The sequence below is a fragment of the Chrysochloris asiatica genome, unplaced genomic scaffold (assembly GCF_000296735.1).
Source record: "Chrysochloris asiatica unplaced genomic scaffold, ChrAsi1.0 scaffold00015, whole genome shotgun sequence".
Taxonomy (NCBI): Eukaryota; Metazoa; Chordata; class Mammalia; order Afrosoricida; family Chrysochloridae; genus Chrysochloris; species Chrysochloris asiatica.
Genome location: NW_006408533.1, coordinates 25,447,813 through 25,456,985, shown reverse-complemented (window position 1 = coordinate 25,456,985; position 9,173 = coordinate 25,447,813).

Here is a 9,173-nt window from a genome sequence, read left to right as displayed (position 1 = left end):
CAACACCATAACTCAAAAGCATCATTTCTTCTATGGTCTTCTTTATTCACTGTCCAGCTTTCACATGCATATGAGATTATTGAAAATACCATGGCTTGGGTCAGGCACACCTTGGTCCTAAAGCTGACATCTTTGCTCTTCAACACTTTCAAAAGGTCTTGTGCATCAGATTTTCCTAATGCAATACGTCCTTTGGTTTCTTGACTGCTACTTCCATGAGTGTTGATAGTTGATCCAAGACACAAGTAAACTACTGAAACTAATAGAAGAAATCAGCAAAGTGATAGGGTTAAAGATCACATGCAAAAAACAATTAGATTCTGCTATATCTACCAAGAGAACTCTGAAATGAAATCAGGAAAACATAATTTATAGAAGTCACTCAAAACAATGAAATATTTAGGAAAAAATGCACCTTGGAATACAAAATTCATACAGAGAAAATTGCAAGAAACCAAAAGGATTTAATTGGAAAAAAAATTCCGTGCTCATGAACAGACCCACTACTTTTCTCTCTGTCACACTGTGGTGGCTTGCATGTTGTTATGATTATGGAAACTAGGTCACTGGTATTTTAAATACCAGCAGAATCAACCATGGTGGAGAGGTTTCAGCTGAGCTTCCAGACAGAGACACACTAGGAAGAAGGAGAGATGGATTACTTTTGAATATTAAGTCACTGAAAACCTTCTGCATAGCAATGAAGCACTGTCAGATAGCACCAGAATGTTGAAATATGATGAAGTGCACTAGAATATTGTCAGATATAGTGCCCCAAGATGAGCTCCTAAGGTTGGAAGGCACTCAACATACAATTGGGGAAGAGCTGCTTACTTAAAGTAGAGTAGACTGTGATGACACGAATAGAGTAACGCTTTCAGGACCTTCATTTGCTGATGGGGCACAACTCAAAATGAGGAGACACAGCTGTACAACTCTATTAATAATCAGAACGTGGAATGCACGAAGTATGAATATAGGAAAATTGGAAGTTGTAAAAAAGGAAATTGAATGCATTAACATTCATATCCTAGGAATTGTTGTTGTTGTTAAGTATTGTTGAGTCAGTTCTGACTCAGCAAAACTGCATAGTGTTTCCAAGGATTGGTTGGTGAGTTTGAACCACCAACCTTGTGGTTCATTCCAGCCTCACAGATGAGTGCTTATCCTACAATGCTATTCCAGCGCTAATGAGCTGAAATGGACTGGTAGTGACCATTTTGAATCCGATAATCTCATGGTTTACTATGCTGTGAAAGACAAATTGAAGAGGAATGGCAGAAATTCATCATCAAAAAGAACATTTCAAGACCTATTTTGAAGTACAACACTATCTGCAATAGGATAATATCCATATGCCTATAAAGAGGATTAATTAATACAACTATTATTCAAATTTACACACCAACCACTAAAGCCATTGATGATGAAATAGAAGAATCCTACCAACTTTTTCAGTCTGAAATTGATCAAACATGCACTCAAGGTGTATGGGCAATTACAGGCAATTGAAATGCAAAGGTTGGAAACAATGTGAAATGACCAGTAGTTAGAAAATGTGACCTTGGTGATATAAAGAATGTTAGAGATCATGTGATAGAATTTTGTAAGACCAATGATTTTTTCATTGCAAAATTAGCAACCACAAGGAAGGTGATTCAAACGTACCAGCTGCTCCTCAGAAACCCTACATTGGGTCACTATGAGTCAGAAACAATTCTATGGTACTTAACAACAACAACAACATGGGCATGGACCTCACCAGATGGCATGCATAGAAATCAAATTGACTACATGATTGGGAAGAGATGGTGGAAACTCCATATCATCAGCCCAAACAAAGCCAGGGGCAGTTTGTAGAGCAGACCATCATTTGCTCATATGCAAGTTCAGACTGAAGCTGAAGAAAAATGAAACAAGTCCATGAGAGCCAAAATATGACCTTGAATAAATTCTACTGGAATTTAGAGATTATCTCAAGAACAAATTAGATGAATCAGGCATTAATGACCAAAGACCAGAAGAGTTGTGGGATGACATCAAGAACAACACACAGGAAGAAATAAAAAGGTCATTAAGAAGACAAGAAATTAGGGAAAGACCTAAATGGATGCCAGAAAAGACTCTGAAACTGGCTCTCCAGCATAGAGATGATCAAACAAATGGAAGAAATGAGGAGGTAAAAGAGCTGAACAGGAAATTTCAAGGGCAGCTCCAGAAGACAAAGTCAAATATTATAATGAAGTGTGCAAAGACATGGAAGTAGAAAACCTAAAAGGAAGAACATGCTCAGCAGTTCTCTAGCTGAAATAACTGAAGAAAACATTCAAACCTCAACTTGTTGTTTTGGAGGATTCTATGGGGTCTCTATGGGGTCAGAATCAACTCGACAGCACTTAACAACAATGGGCAAAATATTGAATGATGCAGAAAAAGTATCAAAAGAAGATGGAAGGTATATTGTAGCGCATACTGGGGATAAAATACACAAACTTCATTACCAAATACCTTGGGGGACTGAGTCACTGAATTTCAGGGATGAGGACCATAGTATCCAGAGACATCTAGGTCAAATTGGCATCACCTAGTTCATAAAGACAATGTTCTACATCCAACTTCGGAGAGTAGTGACTGGGGTCTTAAGAAACTTGTGAGCGGCCCTCTAAGATATGACTATTGGTCTCTTCTGGTTTGGAGTAAAGATGACTGAAGAAACTATTCAAGGAAACAATGAATCCGATGTGCAAACTTTGTATAAATGAGTCCAACTTTGTATAAAGTACACAAACCCCAGAATCCACTAACATGAGACCAGAAGAATTACACAGTGTGTGGCTACTACTACTGACCACTCTAATTGAGATCATACTAAAAGGTCCTAGAGAAAGTTGGGAAAAAATGTAGAACAAAATTTTAAATCACAAAAAAAGATCAGATTTACTGGTCTGCTAGAGATGATAGAATCCCTGAGACTACGGCTTTTAGATACCTTTTCAGTCTGTAACTGAACATAATCCCAGAGATGATTTTTCAATCATACAATAGACAGACTATGAAGTGACCAGTAACGTCCTGAGGAATGTGCTCTTCAGAACAATCAATGATATGAGACCAAATGGGCAGCATTGACCCTGTTACAAAGCTTAGAAGGCAGAAGGTGCAAGGTGGATGGGAAATGGAAATGCGGAACCCAGAGAGGAAAGGAGTATTCCTATAGTACTGTGAGTTGAAAGAATTGCAACTGATGTCACACAAAAAATATGTATAAATTTCTGAATGGGAAACTAACTTGCCCTAATAAACTTTCACCAAACCATAATAATAAAAAAAAGTTTTTCACATTCTGTCAAGGTTGGAACAAATTGTTTTTGTCTCATCCTATGTACAGCCCCTTTGATACATTGGATACTTAAAGAATACTTTTAGGAAGCATTTCATTATCTGTGTCCATTTCTTCTAGAATATTAAGGGAAAAACCTAATGATTTTTAAAATAAGTGATTTTTAAAAATAAATTGACCAGAAAAATTGTGCAAAAATGCCAAGTTCCTCTCTTTGCGCTTTCCCAGGTTCCCCTACTGCTAACATCTTGCACTGTTGTGGTACACTTGCTGCAATTGATGAATCAATATTGATACAGTACTATTAACTGCTATTCATAGTTTATATTCAGATTTACTTGTTGTATTGTGCAGTCCTGTGGATTTTGACAAATTCATAATGTCATGTGTCCACCATTACAGTATTATGTAGAAGAGTTTCATTACCCAATAAAATACCCTCTATTCCACCTGCTTATTCTTCCTCCCCTCCCCTTGAATCCCAAGTCTGGTGCTTTTTCAAAATAAATAAAAAGATGCTAAGAAAGGAGATGCAGCACTTGTGCCCCTCTGGCTTCCTCACAAATGCACAAACTTCCTCAGACATATCTTAAAGGCAGATCTTTCACAGGCAGCTCTCTGAGCTAACCAAATGAGGTTAGAAACTTTCTTCCCTTCCTGGGTAGTGAGGATTTATGTGGCAGAATTTTTACTTAGTAATTAATTTGGACCCCAACAGCGTGGAAATGGTAAGAAAGAGACCCTATTAAGACTTGATATTAAGTTAATAGCAGGTGACAGTGACTTCATCAAAACCTCTGTGCAAAACACCAAGTAGATGGAAATTTCAGTTCTGGTACATTACTCAGCTGAGTATCATCAGACCTGCTTACAAGGGTCATAAAGATTATTTGTACATTAAAAAGGGGCCTGTCTGTCAAGCTCAGTATGAAAGAGAAGCAGGAAAATTATCATCTCATCAAACACAGAAAATATCGGTGCAATTTCACTAATAAAACACCCACTGCTTTGGAAAATCCTCACTGGCAATTGTTCATTATTTTGTAAGATGCATAAATCAACACAAACGCATATGCAGGCACACATACACATGCTCTCCAGAAGTTTGTGAGGAAGACATAGAACAGTATTACCATTTCCATATCTGACCAATCCATGACAAATCACCTTAGAAAGATGGGTGAGAAGGGGGCAGGAAAAATGTCCATTGTGGTTTAGACAAAACTTGCCAGATAAATAGATGGCAAGGGTCACCTGAGGATATGGAAGCTTGATAAGACTAGAACAAATAAGATGAAAAATCACAGTCTTTTTGCAATATTAACCCCTCTGATTCATCTCTGGTAAGGTCATCACATACAGTTCAGGAGATCAAGAAACATAACAATGCAGTAACAGGGAAATATCTGAATAAAATTTCCACCAAATGACAAACATTTGTCATCTTACAAATTTAAAACTCAGGACGATTCAATTATGTGTTTTAGGACATGAAGGAGTTTGGGAGGTTACACAATGTCCATTTCATTTGGAATGCTTTGAAGGGAGTTTAGACAATCTTCTTCACACAAGCTGCACTTGTGGTTTAGCAAAAATTCCATCTCTTTTGAACAGTAAGCTCAGAAGTTTTGTGCAAGTAGTTTGCAACAGAAATATCTTTGTTTCTTACCTCTGTCCCTTGGTGCCTTCTAAAAGCCAAAGGGACATTTCTGATTAATATGGTAATTAGATGGTTATTAAAAACAGTAATCATCCAGAAATTATTTGGTGCCATAAACATCCCATACAGAGAAAATATTCGAACATTTAAAAGTTGAACATTACAGTTGGCTTTGTACACAAGAAGCCAAAGGGGACATGAAGTATTTTTAAGTTCCCAAGAAAGCACTCACATTAAGAGCAAGTTGTCTTCTTGATCAGGTTGGAAGTTAGTGCTACACATCCATAGATTCCCCTTGTGGCCAGTAGCAATGAGCCAATTTCTATTAATGAAGAGCTCATGTTTATGGCTAATATAGAAGAAAATGTACTGAAGGGGAAAGCTCAGTCATTCATCAGAGATAGCTTAATTCTGGTAATTTCCAATTTCCAAGCTTGTTTTAATTTGTTATCAAAGTAATCACTCATTCCGGCTGGAGTCAGAAATAGCTTTTTGTAGTCAGTAGCCTGACAGATTATTCAAATGGAACCCCATTTTTAAAGCTCACCTGCTCAGCATCTGTGATATGCTCACAAGTTCCAAGAGGTACGGTTTTCAGCATGAGAGCCAGACTGAAAAGGACTAAGGCTGCTTTCCTGCAGTTTTCTGAGTCAGGGTGTTTATTGCATGACTGTAAATCTTGATGGATATCCACAACAGGAAAAGCAAAATATGATGGGAAGCACAAGTGGAAGGATAGACTATCCACTTGACTTTACCTTCCATGCCAACCATACCAACCTAATCTTCCTAGCTTCCTTGTCGACCCTTGCAACAAGAAAAGTTTATCTGGATTTTGCTACATGCTGTCCTTGTCGATTGCTTTTGACTTCTCAAGTTTCTTTTGATTCACAATATTCATTTATCCACAAATCCATGAGAATGGTCAGCTAAGTATGTTTGGCCAGCTGCATATAAGCTCAGCAAATGATGTGCAAATGTTAAACGCTGTTTAGAAACTGACCCTTCAGGTTCATATTGGATTATGCAATTGACAAAAATGTTTTCACTGCCAGAGACTTGGACATAACTTTGCATTGTTTTGTCAGGGGTGAAGTAATAAAATAAAGGTTTCTACACCCTCTGGTTCTCAAGCTGTGGGTGCACAAGGCCCATAAGAAATGAGTGGAATTTTGGTTCCAAAATCTATGGAGGACCTGGAAAGTCCTCAGGCCAACTTCCATAAGAGAGAAAACTGCAGTTTTGTTTGATTAAGTCAACCAGGTTTGCACAGCTTCGTAAGGCTTCCAGTGAGGATTAGAACCCTGATTCCAAAATTAGAGTCTCTACATCTGAAGAAACATAGCTGTTGAGACAGAGTTGTGGGGAAAGGAAAAAGCAAGGAAAAGAATGTTATGAGGATACAGAGGAAACTAAAGGGAAATAAGGAAGAGAGCAATAATGGTCAAAGGCCCGTTGTTGCTATGTGCCTTAGAGTCGGTTCCGACTCATAACAACTCTATATAAGATTTCCTAGGAGCTGCTGGTGAGCTCAAACTGCCCAACTGTGGTTCAAACAGACCTTGTAGTCCAGCACATTAATCCACAGCACCACACCAGGACTCCAAAGACCCATTATTCCTTCTTAAATTTGCAATCTCTGTTGATTTGGCACCTTCAGTCTTTTAAATTGGGTATGGAGTGGTGGTGGTGGGGTGAGAAAACAGAGCTGATAGTCACTTTAACAACAACTTCAGGATAGGCTTTCTGAATATATAAAGAAACACAAACAAACTGAAACCACACTTCTCTCTCATTGTCACTGAGTAGCTTCCAGGGATGATAATGAAGAATTGTCTCCTCTTTATTGCTTTGGCTGATGTTTGAGCTTCTGGTGCCAAGAATCTGGATCTCACAAAGCCAGGCAGTAGAAAAACAATACATTAGCATTCAATAATGGGATCTCTGGTGCCCGGATTGCAATGGAGGAAGGGTTAACTGAGCTGGGGCTTTGTACAGCGGGAACCACCATCTATAATCTCTTGTTTTTCTAGTCTGGGGTGAGGAGAAAGAGGCCTTGGGGGAGGAAAGCACAGAGTGCCCTAATCTTATGATAAAAATACTATGAATCCTATAAATGCTATCTCTGCCCACCAGGCTTCTGCTCCTTTTGTAGAACACTAGTAATGCCCATAAATGTCAGTTAAAACAAACATTTCTGTTCCATTAAATATATGATAAATATGTTGTATTGAATAGAGTTCATTTGAGGAATCTGTTTTTCTTCTCCCTAAGCCCTGGTGGTACAGTAGTTAAGTGCTTGACTGCTAATTAAAAGGTTGATGGTTTGAGACTACCAACCACTCCTCGGGAGAAAGATGTAGCTGTCCATAAAGAATGGAAATCCTCTGGGACAATAATAATCTTTTAGAGGGTTGCTGTAAATCAGAAATGACTAGAAGGCAATGGGTGTGGTTGATGAGTCGATTGTATCCACAAGTGTGACCAGTACCTATAACAGGGAGCTGGAATAGGACTAGACTGTCCTCCACAGTGGGGTCAAAGTGACCTTCCATACACAGTGTTCAGCATGACTGACCCTGCTAAAGCTTTAAGGTACACAATCTGGCCCACCAGCTCTGAGATTTTAGTGTGGGCTAATTTCTAGTATAAGATGTGATATATTTGTATTCAAATTCTATGGAGTTGGAACCACACTGAACAACCCTGAGTTGGATTCTCAACAGCACTCACATTGAAATATCAATATCAGCCTGTGCTGGCTTCTGATTCTCTTGACAATAGGATACGTTGAGTGTTGGAGATGATGTTCAGAGATGGGGACATTACTCAATCAAATCATGTACGCTTCTTGTCTACCCACCGCAAGGACTCCCTGGGTGGTATAGATGGTTAACACACCTGGCTGCTAACAAAGTGTGGAGGCTAGGATCTACTTCTGAAATAGCATCCATTGAAAACCTTATGAAGTACAGTTCTATTCTGACACATATGGGGTCATCATGAGTTGAAATCAACTTGAGAGTAACTGTTTTTACTATTATATCCATTAGATACAAAGTACCATACTGTGGAACCACTCAGTCACTGAGCATCTTTCATATGCAGGAAACTTGCTCACGCTTATTCATTTACTTCTCACAAAAGAATTCATGAAGTAGGGTATTCTATAGTAAAAAAACTAAGTCAGAAGAGATACTTGGGTAGGGTCATGCCCTCTAATAAAATGAACCCTCTCTAGCCTACCTCCTTATATCTCGTCAGATCTTCAGCCATAACGACCATTTGCACTAATGTGTTCTACTGTTTCTTGATTTCAAGAGTGTGTATGAGGTACTTCTTTCCATGGAACTCTAACCTACATGGAACCTCCTTCCTTTCTTAACTGCAATACATACTTCACATTTCTTTGTCAAAAACATGCACTGAACAAGTAAGGAAATTGATTTAATTCTGGCAATAGGGAAATCCAAATATCAGACTGTCTCAGCAGGGTGGTTTTGCCTTAGACATTTGTAGGAAAGAACAGACAAGTTACAGGTAGTGATTCACAACAGGGATTATTTTACAATCAGTGGAAGTCTCAATCAGTGAACTGAACAGAATTTGTCTCTGTGTCTACTTAATCTCATGGGACAAATTCTAATCTCATTTACTCATTTTTGAAACGGAGGCAGAAGTTTACCTCCTGTATATTCATGAAGTTCAGGCAACAGGGGGAATTTGGTCTGTGTTGGCCCAGTAAAAGGTCAGCCAGGAGTGTTATGGAAACCATAAGAAAAAGCAGAAAATTAGTGTTATCTAAATTGTATGGGTAGAGTGGTTCTTTGCAATAAACCATTTCACAGAACACAAAATGGTGGGGGATGATTTAACCACTGCTTTTTTCATGCTTGAGGTGAAGTTCCACATTTCAGGAATTGTGAATTATGTAGATTATACAATTCCTTCCCTTGTACCTGTTGTTGTTGTTAGATGTCATTCAGTTGGTGCCAACTCATAGCGACCCTATGTACAACAGAGTGAAACTGCCTGGTCCTGGGCCAACCTCACAATTGTTGCAACGCTTGAGCCCACTGATGCTGCCACTTTGCCACTCCATCTCGCTGGGGTCTTCCTCTTTTACTCTGACCCTCCACCCTACCAAACATGATATCCTTCTCTAGTGACTGG